This window comes from Dendrobates tinctorius, unplaced genomic scaffold (assembly GCF_039654945.1).
Source record: "Dendrobates tinctorius isolate UK_male_01 unplaced genomic scaffold, ASM3965494v1 ptg000027l, whole genome shotgun sequence".
Taxonomy (NCBI): domain Eukaryota; kingdom Metazoa; phylum Chordata; class Amphibia; order Anura; family Dendrobatidae; genus Dendrobates; species Dendrobates tinctorius.
This window is the reverse complement of record NW_027361695.1, coordinates 7169000-7187568: the sequence shown is the minus strand read 5'-3', so window position 1 is coordinate 7187568 and position 18569 is coordinate 7169000. Positions and strand designations below refer to the sequence as shown.

At 44.7% G+C, this 18569-nt stretch overlaps 1 long non-coding RNA gene across 1 annotated transcript in view; it reads left to right on the top strand.

The window, feature by feature from the left end:
• The window catches only part of LOC141084801 (uncharacterized), a 36233-nt gene extending 18512 nt beyond the window's left edge, over positions 1–17721 (top strand). Inside the window, exon 2 of the long non-coding RNA XR_012231121.1 lies at positions 16015–17721. This is a non-coding gene — a long non-coding RNA (uncharacterized lncRNA). The remainder of the gene's footprint in view (positions 1–16014) is intronic.
• Positions 17722–18569: the final 848 nt, after the last annotated feature.

Below are 18569 nucleotides of genomic sequence, written 5' to 3'. Positions count from 1 at the left end.
CAGTATGGATTGCATGTGATTGCACAAAGGTTAGAAAGGGTACCGTATCCCCAGATAACATGTATGGATAGCGTACACATTCAAAATATATGTCTATACATCAGGAAGCAGGCTCAGACGGTGTTAGGCCCAGTATGGATTGCACGTGATTGCACAAAGGTTAGAAAGGGTACCGTATCCCCGGATAACATGTATGGATAGCGTACACATTCAAAATATATGTCTCAGGAGGCAGGCTCAGACGGTGTTAGGCCCAGTATGGATTGCACGTGATTGCACAAAGGTTAGAAAGGGTACCGTATCCCCGGATAACATGTATGGATAGCGTACACATTCAAAATATATGTCTCAGGAGGCAGGCTCAGACGGTGTTAGGCCCAGTATGGATTGCACAAAGGTTAGAAAGGGTACCGTATCCCCGAATAACATGTATGGATAACGTACACATTCAAAATATATGTCTATACATCAGGAGGCAGGCTCAGACGGTGTCAGGCACAGTATGGATTTGACGGCCCAGATTACACAGCGGAGGAGCAGGGAGAGGTAAAGATTGCAAATGCTGGGGCCCTGCCCAAGCAAGGGGGGCCCACTCGTGGGCGTCGGTACTGGCACTGGGCCCCTCATAGTACAGCGGTGTGTCTGACGGCGGGTGTGCACCACCACCGTCAGAGACACTTGATTGCACTATGAGGGACCCTGTGCCAGTGCCCGCGCCCAAGAGTCGGCCTACCCACCTGTCCAGGGCAACGGCACTCGCACGGTGTCGTGCGCTAGGTGGTGACCCCGGCCAAGGGGGGGGAGGCAGCACAGTTAGGGAGTTTTAGAAAGTGGCATATGTTGATGTTGGACATTCAGCTGATGCAAAAGGCGAAATAGGTGAAGTACCAGGAAGAGATGGACCAAAGCAATCCATTTTTCTGTCAACCTATGTGTCATCAGGGGAAGGTGGGACAAAATCCTTGGAAACCCATGCGTGGTTCATTTTAATGAAGGTTAGATCATCCACATTTTGGGTTGACAGACGGGTCCTTTTTTCTGTCAGGATTGATCCAGCTGCACTGAAGACTCTTTCCGATAGCACACTTGCAGCTGGGCAAGCGAGCTCCTGTAAGGCATATTGGGCCAATTCAGGCCAGGTGTCCAGTTTAGCGGCCCAATAGTCAAAGGGGAATGACCTGTGTGGGAGAACATCGATATGGGAGGAAAAGTAGTTTGTAACCATAGTTGACAACTGCTGTCTCCTGTCACTTTCCATCGATGCAGTATTACCAGTTGTGTGAGCGGTATTTGAAAAATCAGTCCACAACATTGTCATGAAACCTCTGTCTCCAACGCCACTTCTGCTGTGTGCACCACGAACACCTCTGCCAAGCTGCCCCCGGCCCGTACGGCTCGTGTGAGAACCATCACCGCTGCTGTGTGCTGGGAATGCCTCAAGCAACCGATTTACCAGAGTTGCTTGTTTATTAGCCAATATTAGGTCATGGTTCTCCTGTGGCATGATGTTTTGCAATTAGCCTTTATAGCGTGGATCCAGGATGCTGGCCAACCAGTAGTCATCGTTCATCATTTTGGCAATGCGGGGGTCCCTTTTTAGCATCCGCAAGGCATAATCTGACATGTGGGCTAATGTTCCCGGTGTCAATGATGCACTGCGAGTGCTGGGTGGAGGAGCACTTTCTGGCAAATCCACATCCCTCCAGTCACGCACAAACCCTGTACCAGACCTTGCCACGCCAACATTTTCACTTGCCCCACGAGATGCATCCTCCTCCCCTAAGTAATCATCCCCATCATCATCCTCCTCCTCCTCTTCTTCCTCCACCTCGTCCAGGAGAGGTCCCTGAGCAGACAATGGCTGAATGCCATCAAGGATTCCCTCCTCCTCTTCCTCCTCATCAACATTGGCTGCAGACGCCTGACCTTAAGGTGCGTCAAAGTTTGCATGAGCAGACGCATAAGTGGGATGCTGATGCTTAGGATGGCGTCGTCTGCGCTTACCAGCCGTGTGCATTCCTCAAAACACTGAAGGACTTTACAAAGGTCTTTCAGCTTCGACCACTGCACACCTGTCAACTCCATGTCTGCTCTCAAAGTGCCTGGCCGTGTATCCTCCCACAAATGCATTATGGCCTGCCTCCGCTCGCACAGCCGCTCCACCATGTGCAGGGTGGAGTTCCACCTTGTTGCAATGTCGATAATGAGGCGGTGGTTGGGAAGGTGGAGCAATCGCTGCAGCTTCTGCATACGAACGGAGTGTACAGGCGACCGGCGGATGTGCGCGCACAGTCTTCGCACCTTCTGGAGCAGGGCTGTTAACTCCGGATAATTTTTGAGGAAGCACTGCACCACCAGGTTCAAGGTGTGAGCCAAGCAAGGTATGTGGCTGAGTTTTGAAAGGGCTATGGCTGCCACAAAATTACGGCCGTTATCACTAACTACCTTGCCTGCCTCAAGATGTACACTGCCCAGCCATGACTCAGTTTGTCGCTTCAAGTACTCGGCCAGCACCTCGGCGGTATGTCTGTCGCCCAAACACATCATCTGCAACACAGCCTGCTGACGCTTTCCACTAGCTGCTCGATAGGGGGACACATCGTGTGCAACAGTGGCAGCTGGGGATGGAGTGCTCGTACGACTGCGCTCTGTGGACGAGCTTTCGCTTCTGGAGGAGGAGGAGGAGGGTCGAACGCCTACAGCCAACTGTTTCCTATACCGTGGGCTAGGCAGCACTGTCCCACCACCGCTGTCCCCTGTGGACCCTGCATCCACCACATTAACCCAGTGCGCAGTGATGGACACGTAACGGCCCTGGCCATGCCGACTGGACCATGCATCAGTTGTGAGGTGCACCTTTCCGCTCACTGACTGCTTGAGTGCATGGACAATGCGGTCTTTCACATGATGGTGGAGGGCTGGGATGGCTTTGCGAGAGAAGAAGTGGCGACTGGGTAGGTCATAGCGTGGTACTGCATAGGCCATGAGTTCGCGGAAAGCTGTGCTTTCCACCAACCGAAAGGGCATCATCTCAAACGAGATTAGTTTGGCAATGTGGGTGTTCAAACCCAGTGTACGCGGATGAGAGACTGAGTACTTTCTTGACCTACTCATAGTGTCTGGGAGGGTGAGCTGGACTTGAGAGCTGCATATGGTGGAAGTAGCGGTGGACAGGGCGGACTGAGAGAGGGTTGATGATGGTGATGGAGTTGGTGTTTTTCTGATGGCCTAGAATCAGTCTTTCGTTGATATAACAGTGGGATTCCCTGACTGCTGTGGTCTTGCAACGACACCTCAACATTTGCTGCTGTGCTAACCGGTGGGCTTACAGTGGGGGAAACAATGTAGCGTTGCTGACTACCTTCGTTGTGATCAGTTGCACATGTGGCACTTGAGGTTTGGTGTTGTGTCCACGCTTGCAAGTGCATGCTGGTTAAATGTCTAAGCACGCAACTGGTATTCAAATTTTTCAGATTTTTCCCTCGGCTAAAGGTCTTTGCGCACTTCTTACAGATAACCTTGGCCTGATCATGAGGATTTTGTTCAAAAAAGTGCCACACTGCACTCTTCCTACTTTGGCAGACATTTTGCGGCCTAGCACGCTGTGATCTTTTGACCCTCTGGACAAGCTGTCCAGCAACTCTTTTGATGTTTGGAACCTGTCTTTGGAGTGCTCCGGGCCTGCCAGATAACAGCTGTTGCGATGTCGATGTCTGCTGTGGATGCTCCTCATCTGAGTTATTGGAAGCAGCACCCTCTTCCCCCAATGGATGCCAATCTGGGTCAACAACTGGGTCATCCATCACCTCCTCTTCTATGTCATGTGCACCTTCCTCTGTGTCACCGTGTATGGTGGTATAGTGTGCGGGAAGGGGCACCTGAGTCTCATCAGGGTCAGAATCTGGCTCTGTACACTAGGAGGACAATGTGGTGCTCTGAGTGAATGTACCAGCAGAATCATCCATCAGCGGCTGTGCATCAGTGCACTCCATGTCAGATTCATCTTGGCCTGGGTAATTCACCATTTCACTTGATAATCCAGGCATGGTATGTGAAAACAGCTCCATGGAGTAATCAGTAGTATGGCCTGCGTCATCCTTCAATCTTGGTTGGGGTGAAGGACACAAGGAAAGGTGTGGTTCATGAACATGAGCCTCCAATGACGACGCAGTGCTTTTACTTTTTACAACTGAAGAAGAGGAGGCGATAGAGCTGGAGGCTGAGTCAGCAATGTAAGACAAAACTTTTTCCTGATGCTCTGGCTTTAAAAGCGGTTTGCCAACTCCTAGAAAACTAAGCGTTCGAGGCCTTATGTAGCCAGACGATGACGCAGGGTCAGCACCTCCTGCATTCGGTCCTATTTTGCTCTTGCCACTACCATCAGATCCACCACCAACACCATCATTACCAGCTGCCAACCCCCGCCCAATTCCACGGCCTCTTCCACCAGCCTTCCTCATTTTTGGTAGAAATGTAGACAAAATCCAACAAACTATATAGTAATGTAAAACAAGGTGTCTATAGGACAGGGGAGATTTTGAATTTCTGCAGACACTTGTGGACACTGGACACTTTTGGATTGTGTGAGGCCCACTGATATCTGAGCGCTATGTGACAGGCTCGATGGCACAGCTGTGACCAAAGTGACTAGAGGATAAGGGAGATTTTGAATCTCTGCACACACTTTTGGACACTGGACACTTTTGGATTGTGTGAGGCCCAATGAATATCTGAGCGCTATGTGACAGGCTCGATGGCACAGCTGTGACAAAAGTGACTAGAGGATAAGGGAGATTGGATTGCTTTTAAAAAAGCAGTTTGCGGAGCAGTGGGTAAACAGCAATGCAGGAATGTCAGGAAGCCTTAGAAGGCAGCCCAACAACCAACACCACTGATACACCACTATATAGCCTCCCCTTGCACTGCACACAGTGACTGGTGTGTTGTGCAGGCCAAATCGCTAGCAGCAGAAGCAGTTTTTTTGTCTTCTTCCCTGCCTAACGCTTTCCCTACAGAATCAGCAGCAACCTCTCCCTATACCAAGATCGGCAGAAGTAAGATGGCGGACGGGGTACACGCCCTTTTATACACCCTGTGACGCCCACCAAAGCAAGCCAATCACTTGCATGCCCTTCTGAAAGATGGTGGTGACCCGTGCCTATGTCATCACGTTGCCCACAGTGTCCGTGCATCCTGATTGGCTGAAAGAGCGCAAAACAAACTTTTGAAACGCGACTTTGGCGCGTAAGTCGCTGACCTCATCCTAGGGTCGGGTTTCGTTTCGGCGACTTTTGAATTTTTTCGACTCGTTTCGCTCAACTCTAACTGCCAATATACTCGTCACAAGCATCAAAGCATCAGAGTATTAGGAATTGCTCAGTTCGAGTAACGAGCATCCGAGCATTTTAGTGCTCGCTCATCCCTAGTAAACATCTTTACCAGATCCTTTTAATCACTTGGGAGCAGATTGCACTATGACACTTGCTTGACTTTTTCCTAAACAGAAAGCTGCTTTTGGTGCACATACCTGTCTAGTACAGCTCATGATCAGATGAGCTGTTAATATTTATGAGCTTCATAGGACTAACCATGGTACATTTTATTTACCATTTATAATCAACTACGAGAAAAATAATAATTTTTTTCTTAATTACCATAGATTAAATATGTGCATAGGGTTTCAGGTATTGTGAGACCCCCTGCACACACTCGGGAATATTTCTAATTCTCCTTTAAATCACCTAGTCTGTGTGTTTTACTGGGTTTTGCCAGAATATACCAGTGGATTAGAAAGTAACTAAAGAATCAGTGGTGTCCAGAGAGCCGAGGGAACCCCAGACCAAACACAAAAATGGGCCACACAGTGTGTGCTAAATTCTGCCACTTGGTCTCTGTTTCCCTCTTCATGCTCTTTCCTTGACCCATGGAGCATTTTTTGTATTCCTTCATTCCTCGATCTCTTCTTTCTCTCTTCTTATTTATTTTCCATTATTCATTCCTTTTCCATTTTCTTCCTTTCTAATGATGGAGCGCCCCACAGGGCCCTGGGTTACTCGATACCGGGCCGGTCAGTTCTTAAAGGGGATGTCACGGCAGCAGCGACCTGGTCCGTGGCCCTGGGCGTCCAGTAGAGTTAATAAAAGATGAAGATGATGATGGGGTAGTTTACAGGGGATTTAGTTGTGACTCCACCTGTGGTTTCTGGTCATAGGTGACCAGCATTGCAGGGCAGATCCTCTGGGACTGATGGTAATGCAGCAGAGTTGCTACAGGTCTCCACAGGCAGAGCTTTGTCCCAGGGCAGTAGGGATGTTAAAAGCGATGATAGTGGCTGTGGTGGTGAGTGCGGTGCCGGGCAAGTGAGACATGAATGACACAGCAGGGTGCAGTTTCCAATGCTTTACTCACAGTTCACTTGTGCACAGATGCCCGCTTAGTGCTGTGTCCTCCAGGTGAGGGGTCAAGCAAACTCCCAGGTAGATTGGGATACACCTTTCCAGGACTTCCTTCTGTGTGTTTCTCTCCTGCCCAGCGCCTTCACAAACGGTGCCCCAAGCCAGCAGCCGCGGACCTTGTTGGGCAACGGCCTCTGAGTCCCCTTGCTCCTATATAGCTGCCTTTTTGGTAAATGAATGTGGTTATGGCTGAGGTACATACACCTACCCCAGCCTCCGGATTGGTAGCTGAGTCTTGTAGTCCTCCACTAGTCTTAGGGGTCGGCTCCCCCACCACTGCGACCTGGTCCTTCCGCTTCTGGATACGGGCCCCATGGGTGGCCTCCGCACTTCCTGTGCCCCAAGGACCCCTTCTGTCCTCCCGAGAGCTTCCTTCAGGCTCCCCTTATGGCACCCGCCAAGACAAGGACTCTGACGTCCCTTTTTATCAGCGCTCTGCTCTGGGGTCAGCTATACCCAATTTTAGTTCCCCAGAGCCCATGTCTCTGCTCCTGTCCCTTCCCTCCCACAGACCAACTCCAACTCTCCCATTTCCATGACAACTCTCCTGTTTACTCTCTCAGCTGACTTCTTTTTGACTCACTAACCCCACCTGCTGGCCAGAATTTATAAGGAAGCTCCCCTTTCTGGCCTGGAGCAGGAATTGACATGTACACTGTGTTACCTGGCATGGGGACCCCCCCCCGCCTCCAGGCATCAAATCACCCCTTAGAGCAGGAGTGGGGAACCTCAGGCCCGAGGGCCATTTTCAGCCCTCGATGACCTTTTACCAGGCCTGAGGGCAGATTCTCAGGGATCGCATTCTTGGGCAAGGAGCTGTATTTTAATTTCCACAAACACATTAACTTCTTGCTCTGTTAGCACACACACGCAGTGTTCACTAATGAACACTGAAGGGCATGCAATGAAAGATTACATCCAAACACCAGTGCCAGAGTCAGGATGTACTTTGTGGGCAGAGATTGTACGGCCCCCGAAGGATGGTCTAAATATCGAAATGGCCCTTGGCAGAAAAAAGATTCCCCACCCTTGCCTTAGAGGGAGGCAATGTCACCGTGGCAACCGGACTCTGGGGTGCCACAACGACTCTTGTTCTCTCATTCTTCCATTCTCTTTCCTTCCCTCTTTACTGTTTTCCTTCTCTTTCCACCAATCCTTATTTGTCTCTTCCTTTTCTTCCATTTCCTTCCTCCCTAAGCTCTTTATTTCTTTCCTTTTTCTTTTTGTTCTCCCTTCCTTCTTTCCTTTCTTCAGTCAATTTCTTTACTTTTTATCTTTTCTTTTTTTCTTCCACTCTCTCGTTACATCCTTCCTTACAAACTTTCTATTTTTAACTTCCTAACTTTTATCTATCTTTCATTCCTTCATTCTCTTTCCTTACTTCTTTCATTGCTACCGTTTCCCTTTTCTTTCCATCCTTCATTATCTCTTTTCTTCTTTCCATAATTCCATCTTTACTTCCTTCCATTTTCCATTCCTTCACTTTCTCTTTCCTAATGCCTTCCATTTTCTTTTATCCCTCCTACAGTCTCTTTTTTTTTTTTTTTTTTTTTCCCTTCCTTTCCTTCCGTTCTTTTTTTATTTCCTTCCTTGTTACTTATCTCCCTTCCTTCCAGTATATTGTGAGACTAGTGTCAGAGGCCGGGCTGTGACAATATGCAATAACCTAGTATCACAGTTCTCAGCTATGTCTGCAGTTCGTCCTGCTCTTCCTGGTTCACGATATGCTGGAGCTACAGAGCTGTCAGGACCACTTACTACCTAGGCAGAACTGTTGTAAAACTGTATTTTTCTGATGATATATCCGCTACTTATCAAAACATATTCCTAGAAATGATTGCAGATAATGTATGATGCATTAACAATTGTTATCGGAATAGGATATATCAGGTTAGGAATCACTTCTGCGGCCAATTTAAAAGTAATTTTACTGCTCCATTTCCAAGGATGTTTCTAGAAAATGACTCTGAGATATAAAACTTGGAAGTTTCAAACATCATCCTGCAGATAATGTAACGAGGCGGCAGCACCATTATCCCGACTCCTGTGTTATTGGCTCATGATTGCAATCAATGCAACGTTTTATTTCTTGATCTGCAATTTATTCCAAATCGCCTAAATTAAACCAAAAGTGGCAAATAGCATTCCAAAAAGTGTTTTGCGTCTGCAAAGTTTCTTATTGGGCTGTAGATATAGACACACTATTGCTTACCGTAATTCATAAACCACCTAGTCCACCAGGGCTTTGTACAGTCCCTGTATTTTCAGCCAACTTAATATTATTTGATAGATAATGTAAAAAATAGATAATCTGGAAAGTATTTAACTTATAAATCAAGTTGTCTTACCCCGCAAAATCACCCCAAAGTGCCGGCCATTAGTAATCTCCATCCTATTGTCTGCTGCCTGTTGTCAAGAGTAATCCATCTTCAGCAGCAGAGCCAAGATGGATTTTGCAAGAAGTTGGGGGGAAAATATGTATCTTTCTATAGGAAGTGGGGAAAAGTATTTATCTGTTTGCTCCTGCTCTCCTGTCTGTCAAACTGCAAATAAGGGGAGAGTTGGGTTTTCTCAATGAGATGATGAAAGTCATATTTACTCATGGAGGAGAAGCATCTAATGAAAGCATTAGGGTTTTATCAGGGAAGAGAGACAGGTATTCAGTTCAGGATAGAAAAGTCATTGGCCGATGACAAGATTAAAAAAAAAGTTCCCGATCCTATAGTGCTGGCAGAATGCTGATGAACTACCCACTTAAACAAAGTGGGTGGCAAGTTACAGAGCATGAGAATCAAAACACTTTCTTTAAATATTAATTTTAATTTGTTGTGGAGGGTGAAAGTAGCAAAAAGCAAAACCATGCTTTTCTCCAGTTTTTGTATGAAAAGACAGGTACCCTTTAAGACATTACCCCAGGACGACAACAAATGTCCTATGCTTATTACTAGAGATGAGTAAATTAATGCTACATGAATTGAGTTAGATATACATTTTTTTTTTTTTTTTTTTCTAAATTGATCAAAGCTTGCAAATCTGAATAATTTATTTGATTTTGTTGGATCACTTAAAATGGGCGCAACCACGTTGCAGCTAGCATAAGATAGGGAAGAAGGTACACATGACCCTGGCATTGAGTGGCGGGCTTCTTCATAATGTCTTGCATAACAGTGAGAGGGACTATATGCCTGAGGTCACTGATGACAAGTAGCCACTATAAAAGCTCAAGCAGGGATGATTTACTCTTTATGAGAGTTCTGTACTCACCCTTTGGTTACTGCTCATGCAACAGACGTTATAATAACTGACAACTTTTAGAAAACGCAGGGAAATGTAAAATCACCTGTTGGTCATTGGCCGTCCATGTAATGCAAGGCAGCCCTCGACTATAAGGTCCAGAGCATTGCGCAGTGCCAACCTAATGCGTGGCAGTGTATGCACCCATGTACACCGCACTATGATCTTGGGAATGTTATAAATGGAAAATGGGTAAAAGAAGACATTCTTTTTAATTACAATATGAGATTTGACGATTGAGGCTTCACTAAGCCTTTTATAAAGCACAAAAACTGACTTTATGAGATTTCCAAATCCCAGGATATCCCAATGCAATGCTAATCCTGTGATTCCACTCTTTATTTATTTCTTTGTTTTTTTTCCCCTCTGGGGATTTGTGGAGAAACTGACAAATATTCATCTTTTTTTTTTTTTTACCTTGTTCAAAATTGAAAATGTATAAATAAATGTCTGACAAAGTAGAATGTCATTAGCACGTTCCATTCTGTAGTTTGCTACAACACAGATGCTTCTGAAAACACAAAAATAGCACAAAAATGTAAACTCTGTGTATATATAATATGTAATTTAGTGATGACTGTTGTGGGCATTTTCAGATTTATGCCCCTGATTGAATGGTTTATCTAAAAGTAGAATACTTTTTTTTTTTTTTCCTACTTGGTCTTTTATTTCTTCCTTTCTCTCCTCCTTCCTTCCCCTTTTCTTTAAGTCATGTATAAAGAAATGAAATAAAGAAATCATGTTTTTTACATGTTTACTAAATGTAATTCCTTTTTTGTTTCTCCCTTCCCTTTCTTTCTTTCTCCTTTCCTCTCTTTCTTTCTTTCTTTCTTTCTTTCTTTTTCTTTTTCTTTCTTTTTCTTTCTTTTTCTTTCTTTTTCTTTCTTTTTCTTTCTTTTTCTTTCTTTCTTTCTTTCTTTCTTTCTTTTTCTTTCTTTCTCCCTTCCTCTTTCTTTCTTTCTTTCTTTCTTTCTCCCTTCCTCTTTCTTTCTTTCTTTCTTTCTTTCTCCCTTCCTCTTTCTTTCTTTCTTTCTTTCTTTCTTTCTTTCTTTCTTTCTTTCTTTCTTTCTCCCTTCCTCTTTCTTTCTTTCTTTCTTTCTTTCTTTCTTTCTTTCTTTCTTTCTTTCTTTCTTTCTTTCTCCCTTCCTCTTTCTTTCTTTCTTTCTTTCTTTCTTTCTTTCTTTCTTTCTTTCTTTCTTTCTTTCTTTCTTTCTTTCTCCCTTCCTCTTTCTTTCTTTCTTTCTTTCTTTCTCCCTTCCTCTTTCTTTCTTTCTTTCTTTCTTTCTCCCTTCCTCTTTCTTTCTTTCTTTCTTTCTTTCTTTCTTTCTTTCTTTCTTTCTTTCTTTCTTTCTTTCTTTCTTTCTTTCTTTCTTTCTTTCTTTCTTTCTTTCTTTCTTTCTTTCTTTCTTTCTTTCTTTCTTTCTTTCTTTCTTTCTTTCTTTCTTTCTTTCTTTCTTTCTCCCTTTCTTTCTTTCTTTCTTTCTTTCTCCCTTCCTCTTTCTTTCTCATTGTGTTTTCCATATGTCCTGTGATATTTCTTTCTTACAATTTCCCTCCTTCCTTCACTTATTTTTATCCTTTCTTCCATGTTTTCTTTGAATCAGTGTTTTCCATGGTTCCTGTGACATATTGGAGCTCCCGCCAGGGCAGTGGAGATACTCGGTACCGGGCTGCTTCTTAAAGGGGCAGTGTCACAGCGGTGGTGACCCGGTCCGTGGCACTGGGCATCCAATAAAATTGGAATATTTACAAGGGAATGAGAAATTGTTTTTGTAATAAGTGTTCGTGATGCCACCTGTGGTATCTGGTCAGAGTTGACCAGCGCTGTAGTGCAGATCCGCTGGGACTGATGGTAATGCAGCAGAGTTGGTATAGTTGTCCCAGGGCAGTAGTTGTTATTAAAGAAGTTATGTTGTAGAGAATGTTGATGTAGCAGTGCTGAGTGAGTGTTGAGGCTAGAATTCAAGGGACACAGCGGGATGTAATTCCAAAGCTTTACTCACAGTTCTGTCTGCACTACAGGTGCCCGCTTCTTGCCGTGTCCTTCAGGTCAATGGCTCAGTCAACTCCCAAGCAGATGGAGAACACATCTCCAGCACTCCCTTCAGTATATACCTTTCCTGGCCGTCTCACTGTGTTGCCTTTTCTCACTTCTTCCTACACAACACCTTACAGTCAGTGTCCCAGGCCAGCAGCTGCGGACCCTGTCGGATTACATTCCCAATGCGTTTCCTTGCTCCTTTGTGGCTGCCTTTCCGGAGAAGATAACTGTGGTTAGTGGCTGTGACCCCTAAAGTTGTCACAGCTGTCGGCTTTCTAGCTGAGTCCTGATGTCCACTCCACTAGGCTAAGGGGCAGAGACCCTTCTGCGACCTGATCCCTCCACCTGATGGCCATCAGCGTGGAACGAGCCCCACGGGTGGCTTCTGCCCAGCCCATGCCTCTGGGGTCACTTTCCTTCCCAACAGCCCCTGATGACAGGCTGCTGCTGCACACTCGTTCTCTCACTTCTCCCCCTAGGGGGGATCTGATCCTGACTTCCTTTCAGTTCTCAACCCTAAGCTCCACCCACCAACCAACACCCTTTCCTTCCCAGCAGGGATGAGATCCTCCTCCCTTAGGGTCCATCCAGGGTGCCCTGCTGCTATAAGTGAGTGTTGGATGCAGGTGTAAGAGTGCGGTAAGGTGCCTCCACCTTACCTGGGTAGTGGGATACCACACCTCAGAATGAGGTGCAGTTCCTCTGTGGCGACTGAACCCTCAGGGGCACCACAATATCATACTCTTTTCTCTGTCTTAAAGAGGTTGTCCACTACTTTTTTCATTGATGACTTGTTCTTAGGAAAGGTTATCAATGTCTGATCGATTAGGGTCCGACACCTGGCACCCCCACGGATCATCTGTTCTCCGTCTTCTGATAGTGGCCACGGTAGGGTACTACACATCCAACTCCTATTAGTTTGAATAGTAGGCGGATGTGCAGTATGCTGCCACGATCATGATCAGAAGACTGAGCAGCACTGCAATTGAGCAGCACCTGCCAGCGGCCGCAGCCACCAAGTACAGCTAATTGGCGGAGGTCCTGGGTGTCAGAACCCTACTGATCACACATTGATGACCTATCTTTAGGATAGGTCATCAATGAAAAAGTAGTGGACAACCTCTTTAAGTCTAATTATGGGCTCCAACCAAGACGACACCAGTGAGCTCACATATACAGAAAGCCAGATGCCAAAGGAGTGAGGCTTCCAAAGAGGGAGTGTCAGTGAGTGATGCTCCCCTAGTGACCGGTGCAGGAAAGTTATTACCATAGGCTATTTGCTCTGAATTTTAAGTATCCATATAATGAAACCCTGGCTAGTCTATAAACTCAAATGATAAACCTGCGAATGTTTGCAGTCCTACAGCTATACACCTAGAAGAGATTTGTCTACTTGACAATCTGCAACAGATGTGTTGGCAGCTATACCGATTTTCACACAGCCTTTCCAGATACATATACAACTGAGAAATGGCTGAAAAGAACCTGACGGAAGAAAAGGAGCCAGCCAAGGAATTATGTTGTAGTGTAACATGATTTTCAACCGAAGAACTCTTTAAAAGACCTTAGACTGGTTTCACACTTGCGTTTTTTTTACTATATTTTACATGGGTGCGCATACACATGCGTTTATACGCGTTTGTATGCACATGCGTTTTTTGTAGTGTGCGCTCGGGCGCACAAAATGCATCCTGTTGCATTTTTTGTGCGTCCAACTTGTCCCAAAAAAACGCATGTGCATGCAATGCATTTTTTTTCACCCAAACACCCATTATAGTCCATGGGTGCGCTGACGTGCGCATGGCAATGCGCACGTCAGCGCCAAAAAAACGCATGCATTTTTTAAAAAAAACATGTGCAAAAACGCACACAAACGCATGATGCGCTTTTTATGTGCGTTTGCGCTGCGCACGGTGCGCAGGGCAAAAAAAACGCAAGTGTGAAAGTAGCCTTAAAGGGATGATTTTACTGCTGAAACTAGTAGCATGTCTGCATAGGTCATAAAACAACAATAAAAATGATACCTGTCTTGTCATAATCTGATTTGCCAGTGCTGAGAATTTTAAGCTTTGATACTGCATTCAAATTTGTCCGGTAGTGCATTGGGGGGGGCGTGTCAATACATTTCCAGGACATAGACACGCCCCCTTCCAGGTTAACTTGAATTCAAAGCTTGATTTCTCAGCGCTGACACATCCGATTACTACAAGACAGGCATCAGTTTTCTTTTGGCGCTAGGACCTATACAACCATACAACTAGTTTCACTGGTAAAATCATCCCTTTAAAAGGCATAGAGCATCTACAAGCTCGATGCTAAAAGAACTGAGCTCTTGTCACGTTAATTAAAACCTTTTTTTTTTTTTTTTGGGTTCCGCCGACTCCAGCACATTTTGCCCTCCGCGGGGAATTGCTGGTTAAAGTCTGACACCACAATTGATACTTTCTACATTAATTTCAATGTACGATAATCTAATTCTCTGGACGAGAGGAATGTATGCATGTTGCTTTTAATATAATATAAGATGCAGGCAAATTTCAAGATGCAATTTTCCTGCGGCGTATTTTATTTGTGCGAAACCAAACAACTTGCTGATCCCTTGGAGACCCAGCTGTAATTATATTGTCTTGCTATGAGCAGCATTTTGGAAAACATCTCAATTGCAAGTTCTCTTTTTAAAAAGCGATCACATGGAAAAACGATCCATATGAATTATCCACGGCACAGTAGATTGCAATGCTCGGATATGGTAAATTAAATCAAAATTATACAACTCAGAGGAGGCTTAACGTTGACAAAAAAAAGTTGTGTATTTCACAGATGGCTGGAGGAACGGCAAATTATTTTTGCCATAGATCACACGCTCTTTTTTGTCAGTGGCCGATAGTCTCTCCAGTGAGATTCCCAAATGATCCATAGATTTTTCCATTAACTTGCGCAGTCACATTTTTACAAGCAATTACAATTTTCGTAAACCGGCTACGCGGGAGAATTTGCGCTGAAAAATTGTAAAAGTGACTTCAGGGGAAAGCAGTGTGACATTGCAGCTGATGAAGCACCCGGCGAAGTCTAGGATGTTTTCCTGGATTACTAATTATCACAGTGATGAGCAAACGTGCTGTGATAAGGTGTTATCTGAGCATGCTCGGGTGCTAAATGAGTGTCTTCGGCGTGCTTGAAAAATATGTTTGAGTCCCCATGGCTGTTAGACAGCCACAACACATGCAGGGATTGCCTAAAAAACAGGCAATCCCTGCATGTGTTGCCGTTGTCGAACAGCACATGTCTAGAAGCAGCATGGAGTTGTCAGGCTCACTAGGTGATGTAGGTCCTTAAAGCCCAAGGTGCAGTGGGCACAAGGGCTATGAACATAGGCGCAGCAGGCAGATGAAGCATGCAGGAAACAGGTTGCAGAGGTACTGGAGAACGCAGGTGGGCAGGAAACGTCTTGGAGACCGCAGGCAGACAGGAGATGTCCTGTAAGACGCAGGTGGACAACAGACTGGAAACAGATAGCATTGGTTATGAAATGTAGCAAAGGTCCTGGAAGACCGCAGACAGGTAGCATATAGAACTCCGGAGCAACAGCCGCGAGACATGCAGCCGTGCGGGCTCCAGAATATTTTTCTGAAGACATTTGGTTGGGAATAATAGGTTCCATTCGCCGCGGCTGCATGTCTCACAATGTTCAACAGCCACAACACATGTAGGGATTGCTTGTTTGGTAGCCTGCCCATGCATTGTAAGGAGAATCATTCATTGAAATGGGTCACAGTACAAAGCTACATGTCCTCTGCACTATTTAATTCCCCTGCAGCTCCTCCGCAGGAAAAACTGACTATTGCATCCTTCCCGTTCATAAGGTAGGGGGCTCTTTCAATCACTTCTCTCTGGCTATTAGAAGTGACTCTCCTCTATCTTAAATGGATTTTAGACTTTATAAAAAAAAAAACATTACCAGAGAGTATGCATGCTTATAGAAAAAAAATGAGTTGTGCTTACCATTAGAATCCTATCCCGTCCTACGCTGACATTTAGACCATGTCTGGTAGACTGGAAATGATGACCTCTTGACCAAGAACGACCTGATCACTAAGGCCTCTGATTAGCTGCAGGGTCAAGTGACAGGTGGTTGGGATATTGGGAAGTTTTAGAGGTAAGTATAGCTCGTTTCTTTCTTTTCTAAGCATTCCTAAAATAGTCTTTTTTTTTTTTTTTTTATAGCCAAGATAAATAGCAATGAACAGAAGGTCAGACATGTACCTGCCACTATATTCAGGTCTATAATACCGAAGATAACCGAAGACACCCAAGTGCTCGCTCTACATCGTCACCATAGACTTTCAGAGTGCAGCAGGATGCATGTGCGACCTGCTGCTTTATTCAACTTCTCCAGGGCATGGTTTTAAGAAGAGGTACCGCCCCAATGCCAGACCAAGGGCAGCAACATTTTCCAATGGCTCATGGCCAGATTCAAGCCTACATCCCCTTGGTTAATTACTAGTTTGGTTAGGCATGGCCAAAAATCACTGTATACCACAGCTATAACGTAGCTCAGTACATATGAATAGGGTCACATTGCAACATGTAGGGTACCGTGACAGCGACATTCAAGTCACAAAAAGTTGGAAACGTTTTGGATTTTCTTGCAACTTCCTTGTTGCGGTTGTGATTTTTCACTGGAACAGGAGAGTAGTCAAAAATCTAGAATGTCTACGGAGAGTCAAAGCTGGATACAGAGAAGATAACTAGGAGCAAGTCAATTTACAACTGGCAGTGGACTGTAGGCTTTCGGGAGCTTAAATAGCCTGCAGGCTTTCAGGAGCTTAAATAACCTGCCATCTCACCCAGACCAAACAAACACTGAAAAATTAACTCTTGATTTCCAAGTACGGACAGAACTACAAATACCTGAGAACACAGAACTAGAGTAGACGCCTTGCGTCGTCGGCAACAAGAGCGCAGTGCCTTCTGGTGACAGAAGCAGAGGTGGGAAGGGCAGGTACCGACACATGTTGCATTCGCAAGATCAAAATGTGACCATATGCACTTGCCTTGTGCTGCAAAGTAGCAGCAACATAGCGAACTTTGGTTGCATCACTAATGTCAAATAGACCCCTGCACCTATCCCCGAGATTAATGTTTAGGTCTCGCCCCCTGAAATAACTAAACTGGTCCTGCATTTGAAAAATAAAAGTAAAGCTTTGCCTGTGAATGACACTACCCTTGCTCCATATCGGTAAATGTGCCTGTTAGGCCTCCCAAGACCGTCCTGTTATAGGAGGAGATGAGGATGTTAGCTCTGTATAAAAATGAATTATGTCTTGTGCAATGAGCCGGGGAGAATTCTTGCTCTACATTTTTTCCTTCTTTTGCCTATGATTTTATGCTGTTTGTAAATCAAGATTAATGGGGGGGAGTACAGTTATCGCGGCCGGATAATAAATCTTCTGTTTGTGCCGGTTTGCTCCATATGTGAGACTTGTGTAGAGTTTTACGTATCCATTGATATCTATTGATCTTCTATCTGTTGAGCCGGGATTAGATCCATACTTCTTCTTCTTGCTGTTATTGCGATTGGGGGGGGTCGGTGGATAAGATCACGTGACTGCAATTTTCTCCTTGCGATCACAGTTCCCACGGGGCCGTTGAGGGCCACTGAATGGTTATCTTTCACTGAACGCTTTCCAATTATTGGCCTGAAACAGACCTTGCAATTCCTCAAAGACATCGACGTCTTCTTTTATTACATGTATTTTTCTTGCACAAGAAGAGAGAAAAAAGTTCGAAGTAGAACAAAAGGAAAAAACTATGGATTCCTGGCAGAATGCGGAAAAGAAATTATGATATTGTAACATTTATCGATCCAAGGATCAGGATTTAAAATAGACCTCTCAGTTGATATACCCATAAAATATCAATTCTGGAAAATGTTGTTGTTTTTTTTTTTTTTTATAACTTTGTGTTGTGCTGTTCACTTTGTATTCCTTGGCCCTATGCAGTTGTACTTTATCCAGTTGTGGCTGACACTACCACGATGGGTCAGGACTCTGGACCCGTTCCTTTGATAATGAGAATGGGGATTTAATCATATAGTACTGTGCACAATTTTTAAGCAGGTGTTGAAAAAAATGCTGCAAAGTAAGAATGCTTTCAAAAATAGAACTATCCGATTAACCCTCCGTCAGGAACAATATTCGCACTAACTCGTAATGGAACAATGTGCCTGTCAAGCGCAGGCTAGAAAAATGCCTAGAATATCTAATTTTCTCAATTTCAATGATCTAAAAGTGATCAGAGACCTTCATAGGGATGTAATAAAAGAGACTACACATTATCAGGTGCAAAACAAACCCATTTACTCAACATAAAAGTAATAACTTTGATATACACAAATTTCAAAACTCCTGAGAAGTACACTTTCATTTGTAAGAAAATCTACCTTATTTATATGAAATATCCACAAACCTTTCTCTATCCATTCATAAAACAAGCTAAATAACGCAAAAGTAATGACTAAAAACATTACATACCAACCTTAAAGTGTGATGTGTTTGGGACCAATGAGCCTGAGAAGCCAGCACAGCTATATCTTCCTTCTTGAAGCTCTGCAGACCAACTGTGGTATCAGGTTTCACACAGCAGCTAGAGCCAGGAGACTATCTAGAGCAGGGGTTCTCAAACTTTTTAAACAGGGGGCCAGATTACGGTCCCTCGGACCGTTGGAGGGCCGGAATATAGTTAAAAAAAATTATGAATAAATTCCTGTGCACACAATA